The sequence below is a fragment of the Tetranychus urticae genome, chromosome 3 (genome assembly GCF_039701765.1).
Source record: "Tetranychus urticae isolate SD_2017Ah chromosome 3, NJAU_TeUrti_SD_1.0, whole genome shotgun sequence".
NCBI lineage: Eukaryota > Metazoa > Arthropoda > Arachnida > Trombidiformes > Tetranychidae > Tetranychus > Tetranychus urticae.
In genome coordinates, this window is record NC_142960.1 from 23,427,187 (window position 1) to 23,438,951 (window position 11,765).

Below are 11,765 nucleotides of genomic sequence, written 5' to 3' on the forward strand. Positions count from 1 at the left end.
TCATCTTGTTCTTTGTTGATCTTTATGATTTCAATAGGAATTATCATTTTTAAGGTTAATCACTGAAGCAACTTGAAACTACCTTAACCTATCATCATTGCCATCATGTGAATAGAAGTGAAAGAAAGCTTCAATAGCCATTGGCCTCTTCATCTTCTTATCCCTTTAAAATTGACTTTAATCCATGTAAAGAGAAGAGCAAAAGAAGATCAACTTTTTCATTCTTCATTTTTCATTGAACAAGTTTGATAACAAAACTCAATGTTTAATCTCCCAATAATCACAAGTTGATTGATTGTTAAACATTTATTTTCAACAATTTTCACAAAAAGTACGATTCTTCATTTATCATTATTAACATAATCATCGATTATTTGTTCAACTTAGTTGATCAAAAATCAAATTGTACTCAACGTAAGTGTTGTCTGATTAGTTTGATCAAAATTCATTGGAAACTGGTTCAGTTCTTGAAAACTCCAAAAATGAAAGGCAAAAAGCCTTTTAATGTTCATCGATGGAACCCTGATAAATGTTGATAAAATTGAGTTTACAGATGATGTTGATGTTGTTCATTTGGAGAACCAGAAAATAGTGACAACATTAAAAGGTATTGATAGAGTTACTCAGTTACTCGGAATAAAGTTGAATATTGAAATGGTTTCATTAGTGATGCTGCTCTTTGACCAGGTTTTTAATGGAAAAGGTTGAACATATTATTGAGTTGTCGAGTCTTGTGGTATTACTTTTAATAGCATTTTGTTTGTCAAATCAAATGGATAATTTGATGGAGAATTGTGAAAATAATAAAATCTGTTATCCAATATTGAGCAAATTATTGAACCTTTCAAAGAGCAGTTGATAGTATTACATATTATTGAAAGAGAAGACAAGTTAAATTGTTAATTCTCTGTGGATAATCAAGAATACTGGTGAAGCTGATGAAAGATGAAGGGAAAGATGGAGGAGTGAGGAGGGAGGGAAGGGTCCAAGGGTAAAATGGGGAAAATTAATTTTGTGGTCTGGTGGGTTTTTTGGTGGTCTTTTTATTTTATCCTCAAATACAAATAGATATGTTTTGTAGATGTGTTTGTATTTTTCATTCAGTGTTAATCCCAGTCTTTTTTTCATTTATTGTTCAACGAAAGAAGAAGGAAAAGCGAGAGGCAAAAGAAAAGAAAGCAAAATTTGTACAACTCGACAAAAATAGTTAATCCACTCTGAAAAGGTTCAAGGCAAGTCGAAGAGAAATGACAAAGTAAAGAGAGAGAAGAGAAGCAAAATTAATGTTAATTATGGCGAAGATGAGAAAAGGAGAGAAAAAAATTTGCCGAAACTGGGTTCATTGTGTGTTACATGTTGATGGGAGGAAAGTGAGTTGCTTAGGTTATGCTTGACAAACATCTCGGCCTCTTTAGATTTACTTTGATGATCACTTTTAAAAGTAAAAGTAATGAAAGTTTTCAATGTTTAATGTGCCTTTAAGGCAGTTTTTTATGCAATCATTATTGGCAATAGTCTAGAGTCTGATATGTTGGGTTGACAGAGGGATGAGGAAGGTGATTGGGCTAGCGTCAAGGGAGTTTAACCTCAACCTTTAGACTGACAAATGGTTTCATCTATGGTGTTTATTGTTGAGGTAAGATGATGATGAAGGGAAAGGAGGAGGTTGAAAACAGAGTGGGCTGATTGTATATGTGTCACTCATCAGGAGGTCTTTTGATAATTTTAACCAAACAAGAGTAACCTCAAGACATTTTTCTTTCTCCTTCCTTTTCTTCATTCTCTTCTTCCTTTTCTTCTTTTGACTTTTTTCCCTTGGCCTCAAGTTAAATGGGAGGGCAAGAAAAGGCAAAAGGTCACTCAATAAATGTGTATACTTATATTTATCAGTGTATATTAAATTTCATTGAGAATATAAGTGGGTCACTCCAGGGGGTGGATAAGGTCATCTGATGGGTTAAAGACTATTTATTTATTTATTTATCGGTATTATGTTATAAATGCTTGGGAGGTGAAGCATTATGATAATGGCGAGAATTGTTATCAATGATATTAGTCCAAGTCAATTGTGCGATTTAACGATCTTTTTATCGACATTTTCGGTTGCTTCTACTTTTCGAGTTTTGACATTTTTTCCTTTTCAATCCTTTCATGTTCATGTAATTACTGCCTCTACTTAGGTGAAACAAGGTAACATGAAAAGGTATGTTATTACAAGAAAGTGTGACCTCAACACGCCTATTTGTTTCCGTTTTTTTTCGTTGCTTTTCTTTTTGTTTTAAAATTTGCCTTTTTTCATGTGTTGATGGTTTCGCCAAGTTTTTACCTAAATTCTGTTGATTTACCTTGGATAATGAGAATTGCTTCATCATTGCTGTTACAGGGTGAGAAATTGAAAGGCGTATTCATTTCCGTTTTGATTGATTTAAATGATTGTAAGTTGATAACAATGATTTGGTAAATTGAAATGGTTCATTGAATGTAAGGTGAACATTAAAGAGCAAGTTAACTTGTTTAATTGATTAACCATGTATCCGGTAAGGTTAAGAAGGTGCTGAGAAAAGATGGAAAGACAGGTAAAAACAAAAGGTAAACACGCCTTGCCGTGCAACAAAACAAAACAAATCATTTTTAATGACAATCGGTAATCCAATCTGGAATAATGATCTCTATCAATTGACATTGTCTGGTCACAGTTGATCGCTAAAGTCAGAGACTATTTGAGATGCAAACAAAAGCGATTCAAACCATTTTTCAATCACAAAATATTCTGATGAATATCGCTAGACTTTTCTTCGATAGAAAAAAATCTTGAATTCACATTTGCTCATTTCGCTCATTTCCTCTCGAGATTAATGCAAGTTTCAAGACTCATTGATTCAGTCAATCGAATTTAAATTTTAGATTTTTTGTCTTTTTGAACCGATTCTGTGTCTTCGTACTTCGTACAAAAATGAATAAACTTTTGGAAGTTTTCCGAAACGACTTGGAAAAAATCGACTCTTGTTTCAAACTTGAAACTTCAATAATTTTGAAGGTCGCAAGGTGAAGATTTCTGGAATTATTTATGATCGATATTATGAAATTAGCAATAAACTCGGAACGATTAAAGAAATTGAATGCAAAACGGAAAATTAAATTCAATGAAAGGTCTCGACATTAACATTTGTAAACTGATAAAATCGTTATTGATTGTTCAATATACAAAAATATAAGGGAACATCTAATAAAAGTTTAACATTTAAAAGACGTGATGTTGCAGTTGTTTTAAGTATTATAATACTTTTCTTATCGACTGAGTCCACAAACAAGCAATATTTCACCTTATCCTTCATCTTTTTTCATCCCATTTTTTCATGCGTCTCATCACCACATCATCTTTATTACTTGTCTAACCATCAACAATTGAAACCCAATTCAATGAGATGCAATAATCTATATTGAGTTGAAGGTTTAAACAAAACAAAGCAAAGAATTGAAATTGTGTTAATTGTAAACATTTTCATTTGATTTAATTTCATTGGAAAAGAGCAACAATCTTTTATCCTTATTCAAGAGGCACTTGTTCAGATGAAATGATCATCATGTAAGTGGTAACAGCAATTAAATTTGATTTTCTCGAGTTTGCTTCACAAAACTAAACATTAAACTAAAATGATTTGCAATTTGAAACAATTTTTGTTTCTTTTCTTATTCGCCCAAAACTTTCATTCCAAATGAAATGCTAACATGTTCTTAATATGTGAATGATTTAAAATCAATATTAACATATTGAGCAAAACTGAACCTTAAACATTGACAAACTCAACTGAAACAGTGATCGAATCAAATCTATTTTCAGTCGATTTATCGATTTGCTTGCAATCCCAAAGATTCCGATTTTTCTTGCTTTCTTTTCGCGTTCTTCTGCAGTCATTGCGACTTCGAGTTGAGATCATTTAGAAGCACTTTATTGCGATGATTAAATCATTCTTTTTCTGGTTAGTTACTATTCTTAGCGCTTTTTCAAGGGAAAAGTTTTTTTCGAAATCCTTTTGGTTTTTGAGCGAAAATTTATTTCAGTTTATAGTTGGATACTTTTTTGAACTTTAACGAGGTCAATCAAGGTACAGTTAACAGTTAATAAAAAAGTAACAACATTAACTTAAAAGAACCCAACCCGAAATAATAATCTTTCCGGTTCCGTGAGATTTGAAATTAAATTGATTCCCGAGCTGCAAGTCAAAGGTAAGTATAAATTAGGAAGGTCCAAGTTGACAAAATTTCCGGTTAACAGTTAAATTGGTGATAATCTGTAATCTCGAGGAAAAGAGTCCAAAATTTTGGTCATTTGTCTCTCCCTCTCTTTCCGATTTTTCATCTCTATTTCCATGTTCACTATGGATTGTCAAAAGACTAAATGAATGGAAAAGTCTGAGCAAAAAAACAACGAAAAAGAAGCATTACAATGATAACAGGTATTTTACCTGAGGCAATGGACCAGGTATTACACCTGGACACTCGGTCTAGAGAGGAGCAAGAGAATGTGCTTGCAATAGACATTTCCCATTGACATTACATTCACTGAGCCAAATAGAGGTTCAAGTTCAAGAACGGAGAACAAAATTTGACAAGAAAAAGAATTTCACAAAATAAATATTCGACTTCTTCCGAATGTTACAGAACGCAAAAGGCCAGAGTTGCAGGTGTTACTTAACTAACCTTTATTGCAATTTATGATGATAACTATAAAAATCATTTGTTACCATTTTAATTTACCAATCTTGCTCTAGTTTAGTCTTTTGCTTTGGCGTTATTTTTGGTGAAAAGACGTTGGACCCAACATTGAGTTGACCTGGACCAACAGTCAGCTTGGTGCCATTTCCAGTCACTTAACACATGAAAAGTGAATAAAGTGGAAACTTTTATGGTTTGAAGGAAGAAAAGAGGAAAAGATCATTAATGTTGTCGAAGGAAAGAATTGAGACATTTTTGTGTTTGCCATAAAAACTTTACAATATTGGTCTAAACATAATTATTATAATAAAGATTATCGTTGATAACGTTTTCAAGTTTTGCAAATTTTCGTTGTTTCGGCGCAAGTTGAAACCTATTTTTGGTTGAACCAAATTTCATCTGAAATGATAAAGGTAATAATGTAATCAAGTAGATGGCGAAAAAGAAATGTTTGAATGGGAAGTGAAACAGAAAACCTTGACAGGAATTTGATATTGAGTAAAGAAGGGCAAAAATAAAGATGAAGATGATGAATGCTTGAGTTGAATCACGGCTTGTGAAGCATTGGCCAGTTGAAAAGGGAAACAAAAAAGATGAGCAAAAGTGAAGATGAACACTAGATAGACAAGCCTCTTGAAGAAGATGAAGAAAAAACGTTTGAAGCTTTCAAAGAAATTCCTTTTTTCTCTCTTCATTCACTTACCAACCGGACTTGTTCATTCAGAAATCATGAAGATGATGTTAATGATGGTAAAAGTGCAAGATAATTGTGAGATTTTGCAATAAATAGATGAACATTCAATATTCATATTGTCATGATTATGGTTACCTTGAAGATATAATAATGAGGACGCATTAAGAATGAACAGATTATTGATTTCAAGTGTTTTGCCCAATCCTGAATCTCGTCTCTCAATCAGGGTCACTTTATGTTCCCTTTGTTCATTCTCATCCTCTTTAACAATTCATTTCTAGTTTATTAGAAAAAAAAGTTTCTCACTTTTTTCCCTTCTTCCATGAGTTTCAAAATTGAAAATGAAAATTTATTGATTCAAGCAAAGTCTTTACCTTTAGGCAAAGTTGAAGATTCAATATCAAACGACTTGTTCTTGAACATTATTACTTTTTTTTCATAAACTTTATTCTCTTTTTTTATTCCGTTCAGATAATCTTTTATTAATTGTGACAATCATTCTCGGAGCAATATTGAACTTCTTGCTGATTGACATAAGTCACAACTTAACAAGCCTCATCATAACCTCTTGTGCTTTTGCTTTTAATATTTGTTTAGACAGTAATGATAATGATTACATGCGATAATAAAACATTACTTTTTGCGCTTGCAATGTTTTCCTATCAAAAGGACAAACTTTTTTTCTTGCCATTTTTATGTGAAAATTTACCTAACCTTACCTTACTTAACCGAGATTAGTTTTCACTTTTGTTTTTTTTATTGCCTTCATATTATGTGCAATATCAATCGATAGCAAATGTGAGTGTGTCGAGGGAAACTATGAGAAACTGTCTTTACTCGAGAATAGTTAGACTTGAGAAGCCAATTTTGATGATAATGATGATGATGATTGGAGGGAAGGTGGTAAAGGTAAAAAAGAAAACTAGACTTTTCTTTAAACTTTTATCTCTTTTTCTTTACCTTGTTTATCTTCTTTTCACTCTCACTGTTAATAACCTTTTGCTGGATCATAGTTTTTGTTGAACGGCAACATAATATGCAACACCAAAAAGTAGGTAATAAATCCAACACCTTTCTAGGTCATCTGATGTTTGTTGAGCAAAAGATAAAACAATAGCAAACAAACAAGAAACAAATTATGAAACATTATTTGCCTCAATGGTAAATGAACTTTGACTTGGGCAGAAAAGCTTTTCACGAATTTTAGTCAAAATTCAATTTGATTCTCATAACAAAACACGATTTTAAGACTGGTTCATTGAAAAATGTCATTTAAAAAGAGTTTCAAACCATTGAAAGTCCAATGCAAAAGCAATAAAGAATTGCTCATCTTTAGGAAATTCATTAACGACTTGATTAAAATCACTGATTGAGACTTGATTCGGCAACAATTTGATTAGCAATAATCTTAATTAAAACTAAATTAATGTAGATCAATAAATTTAATCAATTCTAATCTAAATTAATTTTCTTGGCCTTTTCATAATTAACTCCATCTATTAAATTAAAGACTGCATTTTCATCAAAAGCTTAATCAGTCATTAGGTCATTTTAGGGCAAATTTTGTTCATTTTTAACTCATTTTTGCCTGACAATTGTTAGTTTTTTGTTTTTAAATTTTAGTGTTTTATTCAAAGTAAAGTTCATCGCCGTATCACCAGAAAATTGGCATTTATCATGGGTGCTTTTCTCAAATTCCGGTGAAAAATAAATATTGACTTTAATAGATTCATAGAAGCTTTGGAAAAAGCAAAGCTGAATCAATGAGCTGAGACACAGAAAGAATTAGTTAATAATATTTATCCTGGAAAAAGATCATTTTTCAGTGCTTTAGAAAAATTCGATGAAATGAAACCTTTTGCTTTTAATTGTAGATCTTTGTGTCTGTAAGTGAACTATTTAAACGTATTTAACTTGATTGAAAATTAGCAGATCAATTCAAAGGTAACATTTCCCAAGCAATTTTGTCGTTTGACACTTGATTTCAACTGTTTAGGAGTGATAATAATAGCGATGTGATGAGAATAAGCTTGAAAGAGAAAAGGCAAAAAGCATTTTGATTCCGGTTTCGTGAGATTCAAATATCATTATTGGATTGTCTTTCACTATCAAACGGTAAAACAGTTAACCTTGATGTGTATTTTACAAGGTTAATGGTTCCGGTTGAGTTTATTTGACCAGAGAAATAAAATAAACTAAAAGAACTGATCAACTATTGAAATCGAAAAAAATTTAAAATTTTTAATCATTTCTTTTCCAATCGCTAATTGTTATCTTCTCTTCATTTATGATCGACAAAACTGTCTCTCGATAAAAGGTCAATTTTTGATGGTCTTCATTTGCATTAGAACAAAAAGGAAGCGTGAAAAGAATACGAAAAAAAGTCAAAAAAAGAAAAGGTGATTACAGTGATAACAGACCCTTTTACCTTAGGCTATACCTAACAGGGTATTGCACCTGGACAGTTGACCCAGACAAAGGGTTTGACCAGTCAGCTTGGTGCCATCATTCAAATAATTGGTTAAATGAAAAATGATGTTCAAGTAAAAAGTCAAAGAGAAACGGAAAAGTTGAAACAAATGCTCGGAATGAGAATCAGATCAACTTTAAACAAAACTGTTGATTTACAGCCGTCATCATTGCCATGAACAGTCAATGAATAAACTTTTGATACATTTGTCCATGTAAACATTGGAACATTTTACATAACGATTTGAATACACAAAAGCAACACCTTGTTAACATGATTACATGATGATCATCATTCTCCAGAAACAAAGATGTTCCCATTGAGTTGATCCAATGAATACTAATGAAACGACATTATGATAATGGAGAGAAGAGTGAAAAGTTGAATTTCATCTGTAACCTGAAAAGGCAAGAGAAGCGTAAAAAGGTTAACATGACACACAAGGCTTGCAATGAGATAGTAAATTGAAAAATTTAACCTTTCCATTGATGATCAATACGCGAATTGAGTAAATGAAAGAAATGATGATGATGAATGAATGAGGAAAGATAAACTAAAGGAATAACAGATTCTGTGTTTGTTTGTTACCAATGCAAATATTAAAAATTTGTTTGTTTCTCTTGTAAATATTAGTACAGATATGCCTAGACTCACTCTTAATCATCTTCTCCTCATCTTCTTATTCATCATCATTATCATCTTGGCGAATCAAAAGGAATGATGAAGATGAGAATAAACAGTGGGAGGAAGGGGGAGAGGAGCAGGGAAAGTGATTCAAGCAAATTTACTTTGATAATATTTATTGATCATCAAATTTATCAAAGTGAATGAGTGAGTAGAAGAGGGTGAGAGAGCGAGAGAGAGAAAAGAGTAATTGAAAGTAAAGGTAAGAATGTTTAAAGAGGATAAATCAAAAAGGGGAGTGAGGAGCTTGTTAGATGATGAGTGAGTAAGGTAAAGAGTGAGAGAGTAAACAAGTGTAAATATTTTCCAAAGTCTGTGACAATAAAAAAAAGAAGAGATGAGCTATAAAAGGTCGAAGCTCAGTTGAAATTTTGTCATTCACTTGGATCCATTCACAGCAATCAACGTTACAAAAATTAATCAACTTTTCATTCAACTTTTCATTCAACTTTGTTTCGCCGCTTCAATCGATTCCTAACCAACTTCAAAACCCTTTCATAGTTGATTAACCCGAACCTTTTTACCAAGTTTCCCAAGTTTAAACCTTTTTCAATGTTGGCTAAAAGCAAAAATTGGAAAAGAAAATTTTCGAAGAAAAAAATTCGAAAAACTGGAAAATTTGAAAAAACATTGTATCAGTTTTACTCACGTGACTTGGATTCTCTTCTTGCGCCACCTATCGATTGTCTAAATTCCAGAATTGTTAATGTGATTAATGTCAAGCGCGCATATGGAGGTGGACAGTTTTTTCATTGAAACTCATTGCAACTGTTAATCTTTTCGCGGTTCAACATTTTCAATGGTTATTCAATGGTTAATCCAATTAGCGATTTACATTCAATGGATAAAGTTCTGAAATGCTTTTTACCGATTTTCCTCTCTTTTCGCCTGTTCGCCCTCTTCTCCTACTTAAGCCATCCAAAGGGCGAGTTATTAACTTGATCATTCATTGATCAATCTCTAGTGACTATTACCATTATTATCAAGTTATCAAATTATTATTCTTATAACTGTTACTGTTGATAAACAGGGGAAGAACAAGTTATCAAGCAAATTGATGGATAAAGTGACAAATCATTTTCACCATTATACGGTTAATTAGATTAACCATGAAAGATGAAAGAGAAAAGATGAAAAGATGAAAACCTGTGATTTACAGTTTTTATCAAGTGTTGAAACTGACAGGTTTAATGTTCAATTGTACAATATTATTGATGTTTATAGATGTTGAAATGACAAGTGAAAATGACAAGAAAATGCTTCTCTCTTCATGAACATGATAATGGTCACTCCATTTTGGTTCATCTTTTCATTTACATTCATTTTCTTTCTTTTCTTTCTTTCGCTTTTTATAGGTTTGCTATTTCACCAGAAAATCTGTTGCATTTACCAATTCAATCTAATCTGATAATCATCGATTACTGTTCAACATCATTTCCTGAACAGATTAACCTTTGTCCAGCTTTTTCCAGATAATTATTTTTCTCTTTTTTCTTATCAATTGTTTCAAGTGTTTCACTCGGCCAACTTTTACCAGATTATTTAAACTATTGATAACAGATTCAACTTGACCTTTGCCTGAATTTGGCCAAGTTTCAGTTTGACAACATGTTCTGAAAACAGATTTTATAGTTTGCCAGAAGAAATTGTTTTTTTCTATTTTCTCTCTTTTTTCTTTCTTCTTGCAAAGTGTTGATGTAAAAACAGGAAAAGGAAGGGAATTAATAAAGTGATAATATTGTTTTCCATGATAACAACTGAGTAGAATAACGAAAAAATGTTCTCCAAAAGAGAAAAGCTTTTTTCTTCTTTTCTCAGTTTACATTCTTTTCATTCAAAGTTGTACCTAAGGTAAGCCTATAACTTTCATCCTCCTTTTCCTTGTCATCCAATCTTCATCATCTTCTCATCTTGTTCATCTTCTTCTATAGATTTAATGCTGTCTGAAAAGAAATCAGTTTGTCATCTTGTTGACATTCATTTCTACTTAATTCTGTTCCATTTCCACTGAATAATCTGATTTTTTGCTTCTTTCTTTTTTTCAGGGAAACTCTGAGTTTGCAAAAAGTTACCAGAAAATAACTTGGACATTTTCATGGCTAAAAATCATTGCAAAATCGTTTATTCATTTCGTAAAAATGTCTAGTTTTCAAGTGCAAACCTAAAAGCCTTTCACACTTGAAGCAGAAATAAAACAAAAAATATTTTTCTTGTTACATTTACTGCAATCCTGAACAATACGAGAAACAGTCGAAACTGGACAAGAGTATGGCTTAAGAACCTTTCGAACTGTAACTCAATGGAAAACTCATTTTTCAAAAATTATATCAATCATCATAAAAATAAATATGATAGTAAAGAGGCTGGTCAGTTTTTTTGCAATATTAATTCAAGAATGTCCATGAGACAACGAAAACTCCAGAACTCGAATTTTGTATCACATCTCTTGACCGTAACCATTTATTAGGGTATCAAATAAATTTTGCGTTTAGATATGAAATTTAGCTCAGAAGTCGACAAAAGTGATTTGACCTCTGTTCCTGAGTAGAAATTCTCTTTGAATGAATTTTCCAAAAAATTAAGATGGATTGAGGTCCATAGAGATGAGATCAGGCACTCAGGACAGATTGTGATCAGAATCTGAAGTTTTTTGAAGAGCCGCTAGAAAAGTTGATGAAAAAAGTTGGTAGAAAAATTTTGGGCGATTTTTAAACCATTTCAAAAACTGTAAAAACGCAATAGTTTTGTGAATATTTGTTCGATTTTCATTTGTTTTCTTCGAAACTGATTAATTAAGGCTGAGTAATGTTTCAACCAAAAACCACAATCAATTCTTTTTTCATAGCGAACCGCAAAATTTACTTGATACCCTAATATAATCGCATCATTTGGCGCAAAAATTTCAGAAAATGATTTCAGTTTAAGAAAATGAAATGGCATTTTTCGTAAAAAATTTACCGATTTGATTCTTGACTATGAAGCTCTTGAGATTTATTGGAAATGAGCATAAAATGAGAACAAAACGTTTGAGAAAATATTTGAACGGAAAGTTTCAATTTGAATTTTAGTCATTTCGAGATAATTTATCAACAATTGCAATTGAAAATTTGGCTTTTTTCATTCATAAATCTTGAAAAGTGACTACTCAAGGTTTCCATGTTTTACAGCTAATTGGCAATGAAAACTGCAAATCATTGAATG

General features: G+C 31.7%; 1 long non-coding RNA gene across 1 annotated transcript; it reads left to right on the plus strand.

The window, feature by feature from the left end:
• Positions 1–8,815: 8,815 nt before the first annotated feature.
• On the plus strand, positions 8,816–10,923 carry LOC112539180 (uncharacterized). Its single transcript, XR_016199621.1, has 2 exons — positions 8,816–10,415; positions 10,610–10,923. It is a non-coding gene; the product is annotated as an uncharacterized LOC112539180 (long non-coding RNA).
• The last annotated feature ends 842 nt before the right edge of the window (positions 10,924–11,765 follow it).